The sequence below is a fragment of the Lissotriton helveticus genome, chromosome 3_1 (genome assembly GCF_964261635.1).
Source record: "Lissotriton helveticus chromosome 3_1, aLisHel1.1, whole genome shotgun sequence".
Taxonomy (NCBI): domain Eukaryota; kingdom Metazoa; phylum Chordata; class Amphibia; order Caudata; family Salamandridae; genus Lissotriton; species Lissotriton helveticus.
In genome coordinates, this window is record NC_136061.1 from 1,074,931,275 (window position 1) to 1,074,952,144 (window position 20,870).

General features: G+C 44.8%; 1 protein-coding gene across 3 annotated transcripts in view; it reads left to right on the forward strand.

Annotated features, from left to right (window-relative positions):
- The first annotated feature begins 4,923 nt into the window (after nucleotides 1–4,923).
- COBLL1 (cordon-bleu WH2 repeat protein like 1) overlaps nucleotides 4,924–20,870 on the forward strand; it is a 771,108-nt gene continuing 755,161 nt past the window's right edge. For all 3 annotated transcript variants that reach the window (XM_078681636.1, XM_078681638.1, XM_078681637.1), the window contains exon 1: nucleotides 4,924–5,040. The gene's annotated coding sequence lies outside the window, so the exon portion shown is untranslated. The remainder of the gene's footprint in view (nucleotides 5,041–20,870) is intronic.

Below are 20,870 nucleotides of genomic sequence, written 5' to 3' on the forward strand. Positions count from 1 at the left end.
TATCAGGGCACTTTACATGAGTATCAGATCATAGTTGCAGGTTACATCATTACAAAGGTTACATATTTTTAGAGCATGGCAACATAGTTACTTGAAAAGGTCGTAATATACAATAGGCACATATACGTAAGGGAAAAAGCAGGCAAGGGGTTTGTAGTTTATGATTTATATGCCTATATGCAAACTTGATTGATGGTCCAGTTTATTTATTTCTTTCTAATCTTATATACTTTGAGTAAACTTTTGAACTGTAGCCTGTGTATTTCATTCTTATTGAGAATGTTACAGCTTAATTCAACGTACAGGATTTAAGAAAGTAGAGTCGGACCCAGTTGGGGAGCACCAAAGTCCGTACAGGGACTACATCTCTCTCAAGCACACAGCTGGTGCGCACTGGGCAAGTAAATGAGCAACAGAGTTGTGCCCCAACAACTGAAACCTGTTTTAGAGTGTATTTTCAAAGTATGTATATGCACAGGCTGAACAAGCTAATACCCTGATTTTGGCGCTATGCAGGACTCTAGACACTATAATAACTGTCTCATTTATCACAAGGAGATTTTCATGCCAGCACAAAAAAATGAACACGTATGCACTCACACTTTTCTGCCTGACCTCATGCACCCAGTCATCCACCTGCTCACTCATTCTTGCCTTCACCCACTCATAATACCACATACACAAACACACCAATCAGTGTAGACTGTTGTCAGAGTCACTTTCATATATGCCACTCATGCTGGTCTTGGAGAGCCTTGCTGATTTTTTAAACGATTCACCCAGCTATTTATGAATGTGCCCACTTCACACTCCTGGCAACTCACGGACTGCTGCTGGGTGCCTGCTGTGCTCAATCACCATGCCCTGTCAAAGGCAGCGTGGCAGGCTTAAAAAGGTTGGGCACCGCTGCAGCCCGTGACCGGCCGGAGATGTCATAATAACCACAAAGAGAACAGCAATAGGCTTCCCCGAGCTGTGCAAATTCCGCTGCCTCGTGAATGAATGTTCTCTTTTTCAAGCAGGGGAAGTGTATTTGCAGGTACCAAGTTATTCTTCTAAGGTAAATCTGCTTCTCTTCTCAAGGGCGACTATGTGAATTGCTGCAGACAACTATTTAGAATGTTCCTCTTAAACTGCAGGTCATTGCCAAGACACTGCGCAGAACTATCATTGCTACTTGATGAGAGAAAACCTGACGTACTTTTTCTCACCGAGACATGGCTGACTCCGCAATCTGACCCTGAGTTGGTTCAAATCTTGGGGGCAGGGTTACCAAATTGTGAGACAGGACCGCGTAAATGGAAGAGGGGGTGGCTTAGCAATTATTTTCAGAGACTGTTCCACTTGTCGCTGTACCCCTAACCCCTTCACGGACTGCGAGAGCCTGTCTTTCTCCCTGGGATTCTCCCCCAATACAAGTCTCTCAGGAGCACTTGTATATCGCCCACCGGGCCCAGCCAAACAGTTTCACAAGTCTCTGCCACCGCTGGTCGCTGACCTTGCTTCTTTGCCCTCCAATTTTACGTTATTAGGCGATCTTAACATCCATTTCGATGAATCTAATGACTCTATCGCCAATAAATTAATTGGAGATTTCTCTGCTCTACAGCTGCCCCAGCTGGTTTCATTCCCCACGCACACCAAAGGTCATTTGTTGGATCCGGTGTTTAGCAACTGCCCTAATTTGAAGGCATGCCCCCCATAGCACTCCCCTGGACAGACCATGCATTAATTCCGTTAGTATGGAAAACTGACAAGCTCTCGTCACTCACACCGACAGTACGAGAAACACGCAATTGGTCTAAAATCCCGTTGGTTCAGTGGACTCATGAGTTACAAAACTCAATTCCTTCAGTTGGTCAGACTCCATCACTGGCCAATGAAATGTTTAATGAATGGATAACAAACTCTCTAAATGCCACGCTCCCCATGAAGAAAACTGTCTTAAAAAGATCTAGGATGTCCGCTCCCTGGTACTCGAATGAGCTACGGGAGAAAAAGTGCTACTGCAAGAGATTAGAACGTAAATGGCGACTAGGATATGCCGGATCAGACAAATTTATTTATAGAGGGGCCATTAGAGCATATAAAAAAAGACATAAAGAGCGCGCAATCCCTGTATTATTCACATAAAATTGCAGAGGCCAGCTCCAGTTCCAAGGAGATTTACAAAATTGTTAAAAGTCTCATTAACCTCCCAACGCCTCCACTTATTGACGAAAATCCTCGGCTCCGTTGTGAAGAGCTGGCTGATTTCTTCTTCCAAAAAATCAATCTCATCTACACCTCCTTTCCATCCTCAGAGCAGACTAGATCGAAGGAGACACCTTTATGTCCCCCACAAGAAAACAAATTCAACTGCCCCCCAGTGTTGGTGGAATTTCCCCAGATGGATGCGGACCAACTCACCTCCCTCATGCGTCAGGTGAAATCAGGCTCCGCTAGGGACCCAGCACCTCCACATATTTTAGTCTCTGCTATACAGACCATCCTCCCTACACTACTAGTAGTACTTAACACCTCGATCTCCACCAGCACAGTCCCAGTGGCTTGGAAACAGGCCATGGTGAGGGCCCTTGTTAAAAAAACCAACTTGGACACCAAGAATCCTAACAACTTTCGCCCGATCTCCCTGCTGCCCTGGGCAGCTAAAATCTTGGAGAAATACATAAATGGTCTATTAACAACCTTTCTTGAACAAAACCAGCTGCTCGATACCTCCCAGACAGGTTTCCGGCCCAAGCATGAGACCGAGACTGCATTACTGGCTGTCACAGAGGAGTCCAGGAGGATCTTAGACCGGGGAGGATCGGTGGCAGTCATCCTCCTCGATCTGAGCGCTGCATTTGATACCGTTAACCACGATATTCTCTTGCAGCGTCTCCTGGATACCGGAATATCTGACAAAGCCCTGGAGTGGTTCAGGTCCTACCTGAATGATAGATCCTTCCAGGTATATGAGGGCAATGTCACCTTCACCAGTAAGCCTCTGGGATGTGGAGTCCCGCAGGGATCATCGTTGAGCCCGACGTTATTTAACGTCTACATGAGGCCACTGGCTGAGATCGTCCGTCCGTATGGCATTAAGATCATTACCTACGCGGACGATACTCAGCTGGTGGTCTCTCTGGCGCAGGAAGGGGGCTCCTTAGCGGGCGTGGATCTTGCAGGCTGTCTGGAGATGGTCAAGAGCTGGATGACCAAGTCTTGTCTCAAACTCAACGGAGACAAGACTGAGCTCATGCTCCTGGGTAGATTCGCACCATCTTCTATCGATACTCTTTGGCCACTCTTAGGACCGGCCCCGGCACCCAAAGATACCATTAAGAGCCTTGGTATCTGGCTGGATAGGTCCCTGTTATTTGACCAGCAGGCAATAAGACTATCTGCCATCTGTTTCGGCATCCTCAGAGTCATCAGAAAGATCCTCCCTCTACTCCCCTTCGAAGCAAGAAAGACCGTGGTTCTGGGCCTGATCCAATCACGGTTGGATTTCGGGAATGCTTTATACCTGGGAGCCCCTGACTACACTCTGCGCAAATTGCAGTTGATACAAAATTGCGCCGCACGGACTCTTTTATAAATCCCCCGCAGATCATCAGTAAAGTCCGGCCTAAGGAGACTGCACTGGCTCCCCGTTAGGGAAAGAGTCAACTTTAAATCCCTCTGTATTGCATATCAGGCCTTTTGGTCTTTAGGCCCAGTAATCAATCAACCCTATCATCCTGCCAGACAGCTGCGCTCAACCGATGCCAACTTGGCCATTGTTCCTAAAATAAAGAAATCAAGATCGGGAGGCCGCTCTTTTTCCTATAATGTGGCCAAGTTGTGCAATGCTCTTCCCCAGCATCTAAGGTCCAACCCCGATCTCATCTCATTCCGCAAACAGCTGAAAACGCTCCTGTTCATTAATCAGTAGTTGGGTAGATATCCTTCCCTCAAGCAACCTACGCCTCAGTGGTAATCTTAGCGCTTGGACGCCTCAGGGCAGCTATGTGCGCTCTATAAAACTAATTTCATTTCATTTCATTTCAGAGTGCCAAGTCGAAGGGCACAAAGCATAGAAAGACGGTGGCACATAAGCCGCTAGGCGATCACCTTCGGAAAATGATCTGTCCTCTTTAACCTATTGGTAGTATATCTTAAATCAGAAGAGCACAATCGCCCATAAACAAAAGCAAAACATGCTCAAGTCTTCACGAAAGAAACATAACAGAAAGGTAAAGCAACCCATTGTGGTTTCTTAAGATCCAGTGCTATGTCACCGCAAGTTATACTACATTTATATGTTTTGCTTGCGCAGTAATTTCATTATTTAAATACGATTAAAGATTTTTAATTTGATACCTTGCATTTTATCTGTTTATTTACCTTTGGAAGGAAATTAGTAATCCGAAAGTGTGTGCGACTGCTTCATCGATTTATTTGCAGTAATTACTTGCTCGCAGAAGAAACAAATCCATTATATAATGGCCACAGCCTTGTCCTTGACTGAAGTCCTTTTTTGTTTTGTTGAATTTATTCATTCTGGACGCCCTTCTCGTAATCACAGTGCTTCTCAACACGAGGATCCGCCCCTTTGTATACTCACTGCCAATGATTGGTCAAGAGCATGTAAATCTCTCCTGTTATTGGGTGACTAGCCTACATGTTTAGTAGCAGCTGTCGGGCACAAACTTCTGCTACGAATCGGGCTTTTTAAAATAAGACAGTAACAAGATGATTTTGGACCTAACGTTGCCCAAAAAACAAGCGACTGACTAAATTATTTTAAAAATTGGGGTGAAAGGAGCTCACTATCGCTTACCAGAAGCGTGGATGACAACACGGGGGCCGTCTTTTCTAGGGGCGGGTAGTTTTTTTCTAACCAATCGTAGGATACATGGACACTAAGACTTTCCTTTTACTTTCCAGTCTCCTGTCAATCATAATAAAACTAGCTTTCCGATTATATCCTCTTAGCTTCATTTACTGAAGTTGGTTAGAGTCTGCAGCGAGGCAAAACCAATTGGATTTTTCAGCAAGTTCGGAATCCGGGAGGTAAGACTCATATGTGGGAATCTCCCGCCTGATTTGGGAGTGTTGGGATGTGCTGTTTTTGGTCGACAGCTGTTTGCCGGTATTGCAGCCCCACTGGTGATTGAGGTTACCTGAAGTTTCTTTGGACTTGAGTACGAGCAGTAGGCAGAACCTAAAACGTGAGCATTGTTATGACTACAAGAGTGCGGATGTAGCACAGAACACAGCCGGAAGAAAAGTGGTGTATACTCAGAGCGTACTTTTGTGCTAGGCGCATTATTCTTATTTAAGCACTGGTTGTGGCATCCCAATGATTTGGGGTTTTTTGAGAAAAAGAGTCCGTTTTACAGAAGTGCAACTTATTTTGTAACTTTTGTATTTCTTTTTAAGCGCTGCTGCAGTCGAGATTTTACAGTGTTGGCAGTGTGCTACGGCCGGGCATCATTAAGCAGTGTCGAGGGGGAAGAAAGTGTCATGTTGCTGCATTAAAACTCTGTTATGCTTTAAATGCCCTATGATTTGAACTGTCTGGCTTGTGATATTTGAAAAGAAAGTGTGTGTTTGCCTTTATCTAAGTTAGTATCACGTTATACGTATTATTACAGATTTTATTTGTTGCCCTGCAGCTCCAAGTTTTCAGTAGGAGGGGGGGGGGGGGGATTGGTGGTGTATGACAGATAGTATAAACATTCTTTTCACTTTGAATTTGTTTATTTTTGTTCCCCAATGTTATGGGTATGAACCGAGGCTTTATACCTCATTGCAGTATTATATGTGGTAGACATCTCTAATAGTTTGTGATGACACTTCCAGTGACGCAACGGTGTTTCAGTGAATGGGTGGTACAATCTGATATTGGAATTGTTTTGGTGAAACGACCGTTGCTTTTGCAACTGTTTAATTTTAGTACAGTATTACAGTCGACTGTTCTTGCTCACTTAAATAATTTTTCTTTCTGGTACCCAGTAAAGGGCCTATATATGGGATAAAGTACCTTATGACATACATTATAGGGATATTGCAAGTCCGTGATGAGTTCCTTTATCATATCGAGGCTGAAAACAGAATTCACATATAAGGTCATTTAACTAAAAAATGACTTGCCATTAATGTATGGTGGGGGGTTTCTTTATTCTGCATAATATACACAGTCACCCCATCACCTTTCCCACAAGCCACTTAAATCCTTGGTGCAATGGTCTTTCAAATGAGAGGCCACATATTTGCAAGTATTAGGAATACATGTAGAATCTCTAGTGTAAAATAAATGTACCAAAAAGAGTTAGATTTTTATTACGAAAATATATTAAAATCAGTTTACTACCAGTTAGATTTGTTAAATATATTGTGCTGTAGTGAAATGTGTAGAAACATGCAGAGAGATTCTATCTTTTGTACTTATTACCCAAGGCATGCAAAAAATAAACATGTTGCCATAAAAATCACCTTTTTGCTTATTGCCGACTAACAGAATTAGGAAAAGCCACGTTTTTATTTTTGTTCCTTCAGACTGCAACTTTAATTATGCTCTTTGTCTTGCACTTTTGCAGCAGGCTTTGTGACATCAGAACTCAACTGTAATAACTTATTACAGTTGAGCAGCTACGTGCTTCGTTTATTACAGGCATCTAGATCTATCACAAGCTGCCCGCAATAAGAAAATTAGAGAACGATTTTTAATACAGGGATTGCAGTATCCCATGTATTATATTTAACACAAAGGAGCTAAAATGGCAAGAGCGAATTAAAAATACTGGATTACTTCCACCCCGTACCTCCAAGCATTCCAAAGTTTCCTGAGTGTATTTCAGATGGGAATTTTTATAGTTTTTTCTTTAAAATACATTGAGGCAAATGATTTTGTAAGATAAGCAACATTTAAATCTGGATTCCGATTTTGACACGGTTCTATGTATGGAGAGGCTGATAGGACGTGTGCTCTGTCCTTTAGAGATGTGTAACTTTCCAAATTATCGCAGGGAAAAGATGTTGATGTACTGTGTGAACTGTGGAACACTTTTGAACTACTTGTTTTGGTCCAAAGATCATTTAAGTGTCTTTAAAGGGATAGCTTTTCAAAATATGGTAACAGTCGTACTGTTGCGCTATTCAGCTATAATTCTAGCATGTGCCAAAATTTTTTTACTCTTGCTTGTTGACGCTCACCCTGGAGCTACAGCTGTTTGGCTATGAACTTGTAAAATGACAGAAGAGCAATTGCATTTTACTCAACAAATGAATGCTCCTATCAAGACGCAATTACATGTTTTCCCTTTTGTTTTTAGGTAGCAATACTACATATATTTAATTACAATTTTACAATAAGTGAATGGGCACATATTGTGCTCCATCTGTTGTCAGTTTGATGCTCAGATTTCAGAATAGACAGTTTTTTTATTGCCAGAGTCCTTCTTAAATATCTGATTTTGGTCAGTAGGGACATTTTCCTTAATGCGGGGTTGCATTTAAAAAAATAAATATATCCATCTTATTGAGCGTTAATGAATTATATTCTTCAAAAAGCTTGGCTGATAATTGTATGTGGATGAGTCTGGTTAAGCAAAAGACCACATAGACATAGATTATTTGTAGTCTAACATGGGCATTGAAAGACACAGGAGAAGCTTGGCCAAAACAGACTTGTGAAAACTGTCATAATTCGCCCACCTTCATAACCAATGAGGCTCCCTTGCCTCCGATAGCCCCTCCCTTCTTTAAAAGAAAAACACTCCCTCCTCGCACTGTACATAAACAAGTCCAAACCAGACATCCAGGTGTTCCATACTGGGAGGGTGGAAGAGACCCAAAAGGAAGGCGAAGGAGTAGGATGATTATCAGTAAGTAATAGATGCATTACCTCCCGTCCCTCCCTCGCCTTGCTTCTTAACCAATGAGACATAGCAAGTCAAATAACAACAAACAATTGAGTTGTAAACACTCAACGTTAATAGAGTATCCAAAACATATACAGAAATAACCTCTATTTCCTCATTGAGGACAACACTCTGTGACCCAACACATTATCCAAATCCTCTAGTTCAGTATTGAACAAACGTGGAGGGAGTGGACTAAGTCACCGCCCTACAAATTTCCACCACCGATGTCCCCTGCAATTCAGCCACTGTTGCTGCCATTCTGTGCGTAGACCGCAGCTGAACATCCAAGGGAGGAACCACACCCTTCACCTCATTTGCCAACAAGACCAAAGTATGTATCCACCTACTTAAGATAGCAGTAGATGGTTTTCCCCCTTTCTTAGCAGGATCAACATTTGCAAATAATGTGTCCCCTTTAAAAAACGAATGTACCACAGGAAAGAGTGCCTCACGTCCAAACAATGCAATTTGCACTAATCATCTGAGGTCAGCTTCAGGCAAAACACAGGCAGGGTCACCTCCTGACTCACATGAAAAGCAGAATTGACTTTAGGTATGAATGATGAAACCAGAACAATCCTGTCCTGAAACACCTTACAGAAAAGAAACTTGCAGGATAAGGTCCCCATCTCACCAAGCGCCTGGTGGAATTAATGGCCACCAAAACACATGTCTCAAAAGTTAAAAGTTTCAGATCAACACACTCAAGGGGTTCAAATTGTGACACAGTCAAGGCATCCGATGCCAACTGCAGATTCCAACTAGGGACAGCACCAACTGTTCTGGGAAACTAGTTGAACAACCCTTGAAGCAATCTGGGCCTCAGCCCTCTGTCATCCTTTAAACTCTGCCAAAATACACAACATGCATGAATCGCTGGCCATTGAACCTTCAAAGTGGTGACTGACGGACTCATGTTAGCACCATCCTGTAAAAACGCCATAACCTCAAGCAGACTGGTTACCGTAGGATCCACCTGCTTCTTCAAACACCAGTTAGAAAAGGCCCTCCATTGCCTGGCATAAGAATGCTGAGTAGATGATCTTGAAGCCTGCAGGGTCACCAGATCAATTTTCCTTTCAACCTCCATGCGTCAAATTCAACTTCCTCAACGACCCCAGAAGAAGGGCCAGAAAGAAGAGCGGCGATGGAACCACTGGAAGAACCCACTCCGACCGCTCCTAAACAACTCCAGTAGAGGGAACCAATCTGCTTGAGGCCACCATCGCGCCACCAAAATCACTTGCACCCTCACCTTCTTGACCCTCACCAGAAACACCCTGACCAACTGAAAGGGTGGAAAGTCATATACTAGATCCAGGGGCTACGACAAGTGAACTCATCCAATGCCCTGACCAGAGGACATTGTCCCCTCAAACATAATCTCTGCACTTTCACATTCTCTAGTGAAGAAAATAGGTCTACTACTGGAAGACCCCGCCTCTGCACAAGTAGGTCGAACAGAGACGGGTGTAGGAAGAAGTCCTTGGAGGATGGAATTTCTCTGCTTAACAGATCTGCCTAGACATTCTCCTCACCCTCCACCCCCTCCAAAATTTGCAAAGCATTCAGAGACTGAACATAAACCTGTGCCCATTAGAAAATGTCCCATGCAATCAAGTACAGAAACCTGGACATGGTACTCTCCCTGTCTGTTGACGTAAGACTTTGCCACCAGATTGTCTGTTTGGGCCAGTACCGATTTCCCATTCAGGAGCGCTTCAAAATTCACCAGGGCCAGAATAAGAGTTCCCTGTGGATTAAAGTTGCCATTAGGATACAGACCTGAAGATCGAGATCCCCTGGTGACGAAAGGGAAAGAACCCGGTTGACTAGATTGTGCAGGTGAAACGTGGTCCAAGGGACCAGGAACACAGTCAATGTCAAGTGACCTTGCACCTGCAACCACTCCACTGCCCTTGGGGCCTGCTGAGCCGGCAAATACCAAACCTGATTCTGTAAACTGATCAACCTCCTCTCTGACGACATCACTAACCCTCTGAGAGTCAGAAAACTTGCCCGAACGAATACCATGTCCTGTGATGGTTCCAAAGATGACTTTTCTCAATTTATCAAACATCCATGCCCTTGTGGGACCTGCATCTCTCTTGCTACATGAGCCCCAACAGTGACTAGCTTGTGAACTGTACCAAGAGGTCGTCCAAATAAGTATGCACGAACACTCCCTCTGTATGAAGAATAGCTATCAGTGGTGCCAGAACCTTTGTAAACACCCAGGTTGAGGACTTGAGCCCAAAGGGAATAACACAAAACTGGAAATGCTTGAACCCTATCGCGAACCGTGGAAACCGTTGAGAGGGAACTGTGACAGGGACGTGTAAGTAGGCATCCTGTAGCTCTATTAATGCCAAAAAATCTCCTGGACCTATCAGCGGGATAATCGCCTGAACAGTCAATGTTCGGAAATAATTCGTTTTATCCATGAATTGACCCACTTGTGATCCAGGACTGGGCGAAATACCCCTGACGCCATCTGAACCAGAAACAAGTTGGAATAGGCCCATTTCCCTTGTTTTTCCACTGGAACCTGCAGATGGCCTCTTTCGCCATCCAGAAGGGTCAGCCTCTTCCCCTCTGCAACCGGAACCAGAGTCAGCAGGTCTCTAATATTTGGGGGAATGTGTTCAAATTCTATTGTGTAGCCATTGGCCACAATGTCTAGTACCCACCAATCCGACACATCCTGCTGCCAAACTGGTAGAAAATACTGGATACTGCTGCCTACTGACAAAGTCTCTCCGTAACAGTGATTGCCAGGAGCCCTTCTTGGAGGCCCTCTTCTGGGAAGGAACATTGCGTTTGAGAAAAAAATCTGTCTGACTCCTCCTCCTTCGAAAAGAATATTGCGGGGACTCATAATCTGGGGAAGATTTATAAGCTTTCTTCCATCCCTTCCTAGCATAGGAACCCCCTTTTATGGGTCAAGTCATATTTTCTCTTTAAATGCCTTGGAGATCATGGCAGGTAGCTGCTCTCCAAAGAGCGCCTGACCCTCAAACAGAATTTTCATCAAGACGGCCTGCTCGCCAGGATCTGTCTTCCACTGCCTCAGCCATAGAGACTGTCTGGCCGCAATCAAAGCCCCAGTGGACATAGCTGATTAGCGTCTAATTTCCGATTACATATCTGCAAGCAACCTTGCTTACTGTTCCATAGCTGCCAGCAGATCAGAGCACCCTGTACCCTCCTGAACGGCCACAGCCTGCTTATTGAAGTCCTTCCCAGGGATTGCACTGAATATGCTGAGAAGAGACTTGTTTTCAAACCCAAATTCTCAGCCGTATATGCTCTCTAAATACCAGAGCTCACCTTCCTATCCATGGCATCAGTGGGCTTACAGTCCTCTGGATTAACGCCTGTCTTGCCAATCAGGGTAGCCAGAATTGAATCCAGACCAACTGAATGAGGAAGAGGGTCCTCCCCTTCTAACAAGTACAACTTCTGTAGAAATTGAGATACCTGAATCTTCTCATCCTTCCATTCCCTCATTACCATATCCTTAACAGGACCTTGAAAGGGCATGGCAAACCTAGAGGGCATAACATATTGAAGAAACGGATCATTCCCTGCATCCGTTTCCTGAAAGGAAGGAAATCCCAGGTTTTGGCTCATATGGGCCAGAATGTCCCATATCGCTTCTCAGGAAACATACTTCCCTCCTGAGGAAGTAGATGGAGCCTCCAACTCCGAAGCTGAAGAATCATCGTCCGCTACCAAAGTCTTATGCTTAGTTGGCTTGATGGGCTTTTCAGGCTGAGCTCGAAGGGCTCTTGCCACGCCATCTCAATCATATCTTGCACCTCTTTAGACATGTGGACTCCCAGCATCACTAGTCCTCTTGCGGGGTAGAGTAACATCCTAATCTGAGGAGGATGTAGTTAGTAGCACACATTTCCGTTTGTTAGCACTCTTCCTCTCCATGATAACGCACAAATGCCACACAACCCACCAGAGCTCCTGAAATACGGGTAAAGGAAACCCATCCCAAACCAATAGGGAGATACCAGCAGCACTAAACCAATGAACAATCACAGTGTAAACAAATTTTCCCCAAAATTGTAAATGAAAAGAGGCTCAAACCTGTTCTGACTGTCATTCCATGCAAGAAAATGCCTTTGATTGTGCGCCCTGCCATGCAGAGGCGCCAAACCAGAAGCTTAGCACCAGCAGGACTTCCAGACTCTGTGTCACCGCGTCTTTTGGCTGTGCAACCTACAGCAGTCCTGCTGCTGCACCAGATCACGCAACCAAGCTAGGAAATCGCAGCCTAGATCCCCGCTCCAGGCGGGGACATAACATCGATGCCGCCTACATCCACCGTGAGAAAAGAAAGAAAGGAAGTAAGTCTCCTGGGAGACAAAAAAGAACAGGGCGAGTAGTAGGCGGGGGCATTTTTATTTTAAAGAAGGGAGGGGTCTATCATCAGCAAGGGAGCCTCATTGGTTAAGAAGGAAGGAGAGGCGGGTTACAAGGTAATGTACAGAATGCACAAACTTGTTTCTGCAGTCCTTCTGAAATAATTATTTTATAAATCATATTCCAATGAAACGTTAAGGCTGATCCCACACTTAAATACCTAATCACTTTTATCACAACTTCGGAAAGTTTGCATTTAATTCCAAAGGAAAAAAATTGGAGGTACTTAGCAGAGGATGTTCCAAAAGAGCGATATGTTCAGACTTTCTTTGAATTAGGGTTGAGGACGTTGTGAAGTAGGTTTAAAGACTAATTCTGAGTATTGTGCAAACTGGAAATAAGTGTGTAATTTTGAGGGGTGACTGCGAATAATGTTTATCTAGTTTTGCATCTGAGTACTCTGCCCCCCTACACTGCCACCCCTTTTACTGCCCATGTGGATAAACTGGTTAGTCCTTAATCTAATTATAATTTATATGTATATTTCTCACATACCTTAACCTATGATAACCCCAAACGCTGTGTACCAAAGCACAATAACAGCACCTCGGTGGCCATCGCGTACAATATGATAATGTTTTCCACATAGGCTCAAAAGAAAAACAACACCCTTTCAATCACACGTTTTTCACTCCTAATTGTATTTATATAATACTTACTACCCCTGACGAGGTGTCAAAGCACTTTTTCGGCAAGTTGCATTATATTCCACATCCCAAAGAGGATTAGTGGTGAATTAGTAAAGGGAGATATGAAATTAATTTGAGCGGTGGACATGTGAGTTTGTTATTTGGATTGAAAAAGGTTAGTGGAAGGATAGAAGAAGTAAGGGTTTGCAATTTATATAGCGCTTTCTACCCCTGATGAGGTGTTGAATCGCTTCTCGGCGGGTAGCATGCTACTCTGCAACCCAAACAGGATTAGTGGGGAATTAGTATAGGGAAATATGAAATAAATTTAAGCAGCGGACATGCTAGCCTTTAAGTTTGGATTGAAAAGGGTAGTGGGGGGATAGAAGAGGGAAGGGTCTAAAAAGGTTTTTTTTTGGAGCTCATAGCAGAATGGCAGAGTTTTGGGATGAGTAAAGGGGAGGTGGAAGAGGGGGGAAAGTCAGAGGGAAGGGTTTGGGAGATCATAATAGTGAGAGGTATGAGATGATGCAAGGAGAGTTAGAGGAGGGAAGAGTCTAGAAAGGGTTATTTTGAGGATCATAGTACTAGAATGGGGTTTGGGTTAGTCGGAGAGTGTAGGTAGGTAGGTATATTGAGAGAGGAATAGGGTAGCACATTGGAGATGCTGAATCAGAAGTGATAACTATAAAGATACATAAGTACATGGAGGGTATATATGTATAAGGAAGGTAATATATGTAGATTTAAGTTGCGTTTACTAAACTCAGACTTTCAACTGTTGCTGCACTTTAAGTTAATTTATTTGGTTTTATTATATATTTCTTTTGTATTCCAATAGTGAAGTAATTGTAGATAAATAGTTCTGATAAAGTTACTTAATTATGCAGTTACCTATATACATGTTAAACATAGAATAACATAACCATAAGTAATATGTACATTTGTAAAGCAGAACTAACGGATATCTATATATTTAGAAACATAATTAATGGTAGCAGTACTCCACAGGAAGAATTATTAGGCAAACAGGAAAATATTTTTTCTGGCTACCTTGACAATATCCATTAGTGTCAAAGTGTCACGCATTGGCTGCATATGGTGTCAATGTTTATAACTCCGCACCCGCCTAACCCAATGCCCTCCTTTTGTGCCTCGTAGCGTCTGTGAGAGCAAAAGCTATCCTTGATCAGCAGTCATTTGAACGGTTAATGTTTTGATAGCCAAGCCTCTGCCTTTTGGGAATCAACTCATAAGGTGCAGGGAGAAAAGTAAATAAACAAATAGGGTGTGATGTGGCTCAAGACTGCACGTCAACAAAATGAGCAAGCCATGCGCTGCTTAACTTTAGACCATAGCTTCAAGTTGATTTTACTGTGGAAAGTGAGATTTAAATGTACTAAAAGGCGCTGAGGCAAACGAGGTAAACATTTAGAGACCATGATTGACTGGGCAGTTCAGCATCAGCAAGTATTATAAACATGGGTGTAGAAACCACAGGGGACGGGGGGATATGCCTCTCCAGATTTTGGAGTGGTAGTGGTGAGCCCAGGAGACAATATCTCACCCTGCTTTTTAAGTAGAAACTTATTTTAAATTGTGGCTGATCATCTCTCTGAAGCCATGCTGCACATCACTTAAATCTCATTGATTCGCTACAACCTGAGGAGCAGATTTTGTGGGGTCTCCATGACCTCTTTGTTTTGTTAATTATTTAAATATGGTCATTGAGGTATTGAAACTTTCTTAAAATCATTGATTTGTCAAGCTAGGTGAGCAAGCAGAGTAAGAGAAAGGCAAGACCCAGGCAGGAAAGCAAAGGCCATCAATGGGCAGGAGAATAACCTCAATGTGGGCCTGTAGAATAGCACAAGTGGGATAGTAGCCCCCCCCCTTTCTGCAAAAGGAAGGCGCTTCCTCCACCATGAAAGAGCCAGTGGAGAGCCAGGTAAGTGTGTCAAAAGTCGTCCCTTGGATTGGGCAGTTCAAAGTTGGCGGGGGGCCTTGCCACCAATCCACGATAGTCAGACCAACATCATTTGATAAGATTGTGGGGCACAGGTCAACCGTTGGGCCTGTTCTCCTCAAAGATCCATTGCATCACTGCCAGCTGGAGGAGGATCCCCATTAGAGGAGTGCAGTGAGACAGCGGTGATGAAATACCCCCGTGGTTGCTATTTTTCCTGCTGCCTGACTGTAAATGAACTAGGATCCTTTAAAAAAAAAACTCTTCTCCTGGGGTAGTCTTATCATCGGGTGCATCACAGTGGGAGATAGCACCATTGTGTTTATTTTTTTTATATAAAGTTGAAATGAACGGAGTCCACAAATGGGATCAATGCTTCAGGTGATGATGTTTGATCATGAGCTGTCTGGACTATTTTCTTCTGCTGACCTAAAACATTAAAATGTTTTCAGGGGAACAAATATTGTAAGTAGGTCGGATTTTATTTCACACAATGGAGCAGGCCTACTGGCGTAATCCTAAAAGAAAGATGCAGCGGATATTGCTTGGACTTTTCAAAGAGTTGACTGAGAGCTAGGTCTGATGGTTCAAGCCTGGAAATGAAGACTGAGTAGCTGCAAAAGAAATTCTTCAGAAAAATTGTGTTGGATGCAGAGAATGGCCTTTATGTTATGTGATGGACGCAGGGGATTACTTCACTGTAGAAGATTTACCCTGTTATCAGTTTGTATGTCCAGACATCCACTAATGGGAAATATTTTTCAGTTTTACTTCAATGGTGGCGATTTTGTACTGTTTTCTGCATTGTGAATGTTAAAGATTCTGCTACCTATTGATCAGTCTCCTCCTAAACAATGATTGTGTCCTTAATATCAAATAATCATGTTTATTACTGTAATCACGGACCAGGCTGTTTATAAGCATATCTTGAAGTCCGGCACATCCACGTCTTATCGCAATTTGTTTGTATTTGCATAGCCATTTGTTAGATGAATAGAAGCACATACATATTAAAATTGGATTTAAGGTCATTTTATTACCACATATTATTCGTAGAAGATTTTTTATGCTTTCTTTCAGGTGCGCTGAAAACTGCTTCAAAGTAGTGGAAAAGGTTACACCTCTTATCAACAGAGATGTTTGTGCTTTTTATTAGGTCGAGCCTAGAGCTAGCATGCATGCGCTACGAATAGAAGCCCTGTCCACTCTCCGCCCATATTTGCCATTAACTTGTGTCCTTGTCTGTCCAAATTGCTGGCTCCTGATACGAAAATAGGCTTGTTAGTCCTGCGTTAGTACTGCCTCCTCTTCATTTGTCACCTCCCATGGCGACTGGCCCCTTTACTGCGGTTGTTACATGGTACATGTTATTTAGACTGTGAGCACTATTTCCTTTTGCTACAGGCACCACATGCTTTGGTGCCTTCTTCCCCCCCCTCCCGTTGTTGTGCCTTATTTACCGCCCTCCCTCCCGTTTTCCGTGCCTTCGCCCGCTGTTCTTGCCTTCTCCCTCCCCGTCCCCGCCCACCAGTTGTTCATGATGCCTTGCATTTGCAATGCAATAGGTCTCACATTTACGCGAGTTTGAGCTATTGGCATTGTAAATGACAAAGCTTTTTATTTATGTTTTGGTTTTTAAAACATAAATAAAACACATTGTCAGTTACAGTGACAATAGCTTAAACTTGCGTAAATGCGAGACCTATTGCATTGAAAATGCTTGTTTACAAATGCCATTGGAACATCAGGTTTGCAGCTTTTTAAAAGAGGTAAATGTAAATGTAAATGTGAGATACTTGTAAAGCGCACTGTTACTCTACCCGAGTGTCCTGGCGCTGTAGACCGCTGGGGAACCCGTCCTGGTTTTCCCTGTGAGATGGTCCCTTTTTGGGTATCTCCAGGATGAAACCAGGCATCCCCGGCGTCTGTAGGGGGCCGCTGTAGAGATGAGGCAAGCTTAATGCCCAGAGTTACCGAGTGTGTTCCCTGGTTAGAGTAGGCACTGAGGCGAGAATTATCAAGTCCGTTGACCCTGGTCCAAGACCCTGCCGCGTTGGGAATTGAACCCTGGTCCCAGGCCATTCTCTGCTTACAGGTCTGCCACCTCTAACCAATGAGCCACACCTCTCCACTTGAGGGGCTGTATGCTCATTGGTGCAGGATTTATTAAATTCCATGCGCAATTTTGTGAAACGGTGCAATGCTGCACTCAATGGGAGCAGTTGGGCTACTTCTTGATTGCAGGCAACAGCTTTGGCAGATTTAGTGGCTCTCTGCATATGCATGTAATTGGTGAATGTCTGCTTTCCTCAAATGCAGGGCTCCCATGAGCTGCGCAGTTGTCTCAGATTAACCTTCAGTGGTGGAGTATAAGGCTGGATCGAATATTACTATGCAAGGAAAAGTACCAGGGCCACAATCCAATACCCACTGGACTCAGGTGGAGCCCTTTACTCACTCCATTAAAATTTTGAAGAAAAAATACCCTCCCTCTTATCTGGGGTTTTAAAACAAATGGCCCCAAATTGTGGATTTTACAGAATAACTTTCAAGTTTATCAGCTAAAAGCTTTGTGACTGGCATTCGACTATATAGCCAATGCTGATCTTCTAGACGCAGATGTTGTCAGTTATTGCAGTCAGCACTTGGTCAATTGTTCTTTTACTTCACCCGGGGGTTCAACCATGGATACATGGAAGTTAACGAGTCTCCAAGAAAAGTAGTACTGCCAGGGGCTTGACATACATAGAGTACTAAGACCCATGGGAGCTAGGTTCACAAATTACTGGTGGGGCATGCCATAACAAATAAGTGAACTGGAGGCCAGGTGACTTTTGTGATTCATGGAATGCCCTGATAAAAAGACTTTATTTCTGTTTGAAAAGACCCAGGGATTACCACACTTCCCCTGTCCTCAGATTCATACATTTTGAATGCCAACAGCCAACCAGCAGTGGATCCCAAGCTGCCCTATCTTCAGCTCACAAAGCAGAGATCAAAATGTCAGACAGTACCCGTTCCAGAGGGCCACGGGCAGGCAGGAGATACTGGACCCAAGTGTTGAGTCCTTTTATTCTGATGTCTCTTGGCCTGATCTACTATGTGTCCTAAGTAAATAGGACAAATACTTACTCTTAATGAAAAAAGGACTATTTAATGTGATTGCACAAAGCATAGAATAAACATACCAAATAGTTCCCACAACCTCTGAAGGTCAGCATGCTAGCGCTGTACCAGGGGAAAACCCCCAAGTACTTCTGTCCCATTTAATCCATCCAGAGGGGTTGGCTCTTCTCCATTCTATACTGGAGGTGACTCCCAGGTGCATCCCTTGTTAGTCCCCTTACAACTAAGTCCATACCTCACCTTAAGGGTCAGTGCTGTGGCGTGGCCATGCAAGATGGTCGACAGGACACACTCCGAGGAGGCTCCCTGCCAATCCCGCATGATCTTGTATCATCCTGGGGCAACCGGGCCCCATAGCCACTTTTTATTGCGGCATCTCCCTCCCCTTGACACTGCGGTGTACCTTGGGAGGGGACGGAGGAGCCACTGTTGTTGGTGGCAGCGGGCGGTGCCTTGTAGCGGATCCAGGCACTTGCACTGCTGGCTCCACAGGCTGCGGGGAAGCTATTGCTGGAGTACACCTTGGTGGCAGGACTGGGGCCTCTTCCACTGACTTCGGGGGGTGGGGTGCAGAGGGAGTGGTGCAGTATCTGTTGACGCTCCTCGCTGCCCCTATACTTCACCTGTCAGCACCTCTGCGTGCTCTTGCTGCTGTCCCCCTGCGCGTGGCTGCATTGCTCGTGGCGGTCCAGCTTTGGAGGTGGTGGGGGTCTCATCCACGGTTTTAGGAGCAGCCCTTGTGTATGGTGGCTGCAGGCTACATCTGTGCCCTGAGTGACTAATGGAGGGGCCCTTCAGCGGCGTGAGTGGTGAGTGCCACCCTTCTGGGCCCTGGGAATCCCTGTTGTGTCAGGAGAAAGCCCTGGTTGGCTAAATGGGAGTTGACATGGTCCTGTTCAGAAGCTGCGACGCTGTGTCCTGCCTTGGGTGGGGGGAGGGGGGGCACTACTTCGCTTTCAGTGGAGCCTATGGAGGGGAGTTAGTGTTCTGTTTGGAGAAGCCTGACAGCCCGAATTTTCCTCTGCTGGATGCTATCTGCTAGTGGGGGTCGTGCTAACCTACCTCCCCCTTACCCCCCATCGTTGAAGTAAATTTGCCCAGTGACTGTCCCAGGTGACTGTGTAGATCTGATAGATACGTCAGCCATGGGCCGCAACAAGCAGGTGTTGGCCCTTCACGGCAACACTATAGAACAATATACCACCCCGGTCTCCACCTCACAGCGAGTGAGGATGTTGAACACACAGTGGAGGAACCCACGAGAGCTGAGTTGTTGGAGGCTATTCAGGGATCCCGTGTGGCCCTAGAAGGCAAGACTGAAGCTGTGGCCCTTGAAGTCCATCTCCTACGTATGGAACTTTGAAAGGTTTAGTATAAAGTCCGGCTGGCTGAGGTTTCATTGAAGAGCTGCAGTCGAAGGTGGCCACCCTAAAGAAGCATGTTGCTGCGATCATGACCCGCGTAAGGGTGGAGGATGCGGAAAGGCGGTCCTGATGCAACAATATGCGCCTTTTGGGATTTCCCAGAGCAGGCAGAGGTGGCCAACCCTGAGCAATTTGTGGACACCTGGATCAGGGGCACTCTTAGGCCAGAGGGATTATCCCCTATGTTCACATTAAGAGGGCGCATCCTGCTCTAGTCGCTCTGCCGCCACCTGGAGCTCCCCCAAGAGATATTATTGCTTGCATCCTGAATTATAAAGACCGGGACGGCATTCTTAGAGCATCCAGGGACACTTACTTGGCCAAATATGAAAAGCATAACATTTCCATTTACCAAATTACATGAATAAGGTCCAAGGTGCCCGGAAAACATTCCTGGACATTAAAACTAAACTACTCTCTTTGGGCCTTTGTTATATGTTGCTGTACCCAGCTCGATTGAAGGTGCTGCCAGGCGGGACAAGCACACTTTTTTGATGCTCCTGAAGATGTTTGGCACTGGCTGGAAGTATGGGACAAGGTGCCAAGGGATCGCAGTGGCTCCTGGAGATCGGGCACGAGGAGGAGGAGTGTGTTGCAGCCGGACCAGGCTTGTAGGGGAGGGGAAGGGAGGAATCTGGAACTGCCAATCGTCACATCCATGAGATGACTGCTCCTGCGAGGGTAGAAATACAGGAAGATGGTGCCATGGCTCTGGCCCTTCCAGAGAGGCGGTCTGAGGCAGGAGATAATTCTTTGCAGCGAGAGGAGGACACAGTGAACGTGGCTTCAAACACTTAGGGAGTACTGTCTTGAGGACTGGGACCATCATGTGTAACCTGGTTATTTTCTTGATTGTTTCTTTACAGGGGAGAGCGTCCTCCTTTTTATGGGAGTTCTCCTATAGCTGTCATACATGGGGGGAGGAGTGCATCGATGGGTATATCTGCAGACACTGTGTGGGGGGAACTTCTGCACATTTTGTGGTGCCTGTCATTGTTGCCCACTCACCTCCTAGTTACGGGATTGTTTTTCCGTTGGGTGACTTCTCCACATTCGTGGTAGGCACTGGTTGGGCGGTGGAATTACGCTGTAGGTCCTGACAGTGAGATTACATTTAGATTTGCAGTGTAAAATGTTGTTGTTGGTCTTTATGTCCGGGGTGGGGTGCAGTTTTACCAACCCCTATGTTGGGGGTCAATAGTTTATTATTGTTAAAAGTGTGTTCTACGACAGTGCAAATGGTGGCTATATTGGTGGCCCTGGAGTTGGGCATCCTGGGAGAAGGGGAGGGACTTAGAGCACGATTCTGAAGGGAATATGGTTAACTAAGCTTGGATCGTCACGTCAGGAAACGCCCAAGAGCTCTGGGATTACACAACGCTATATGGTTCAT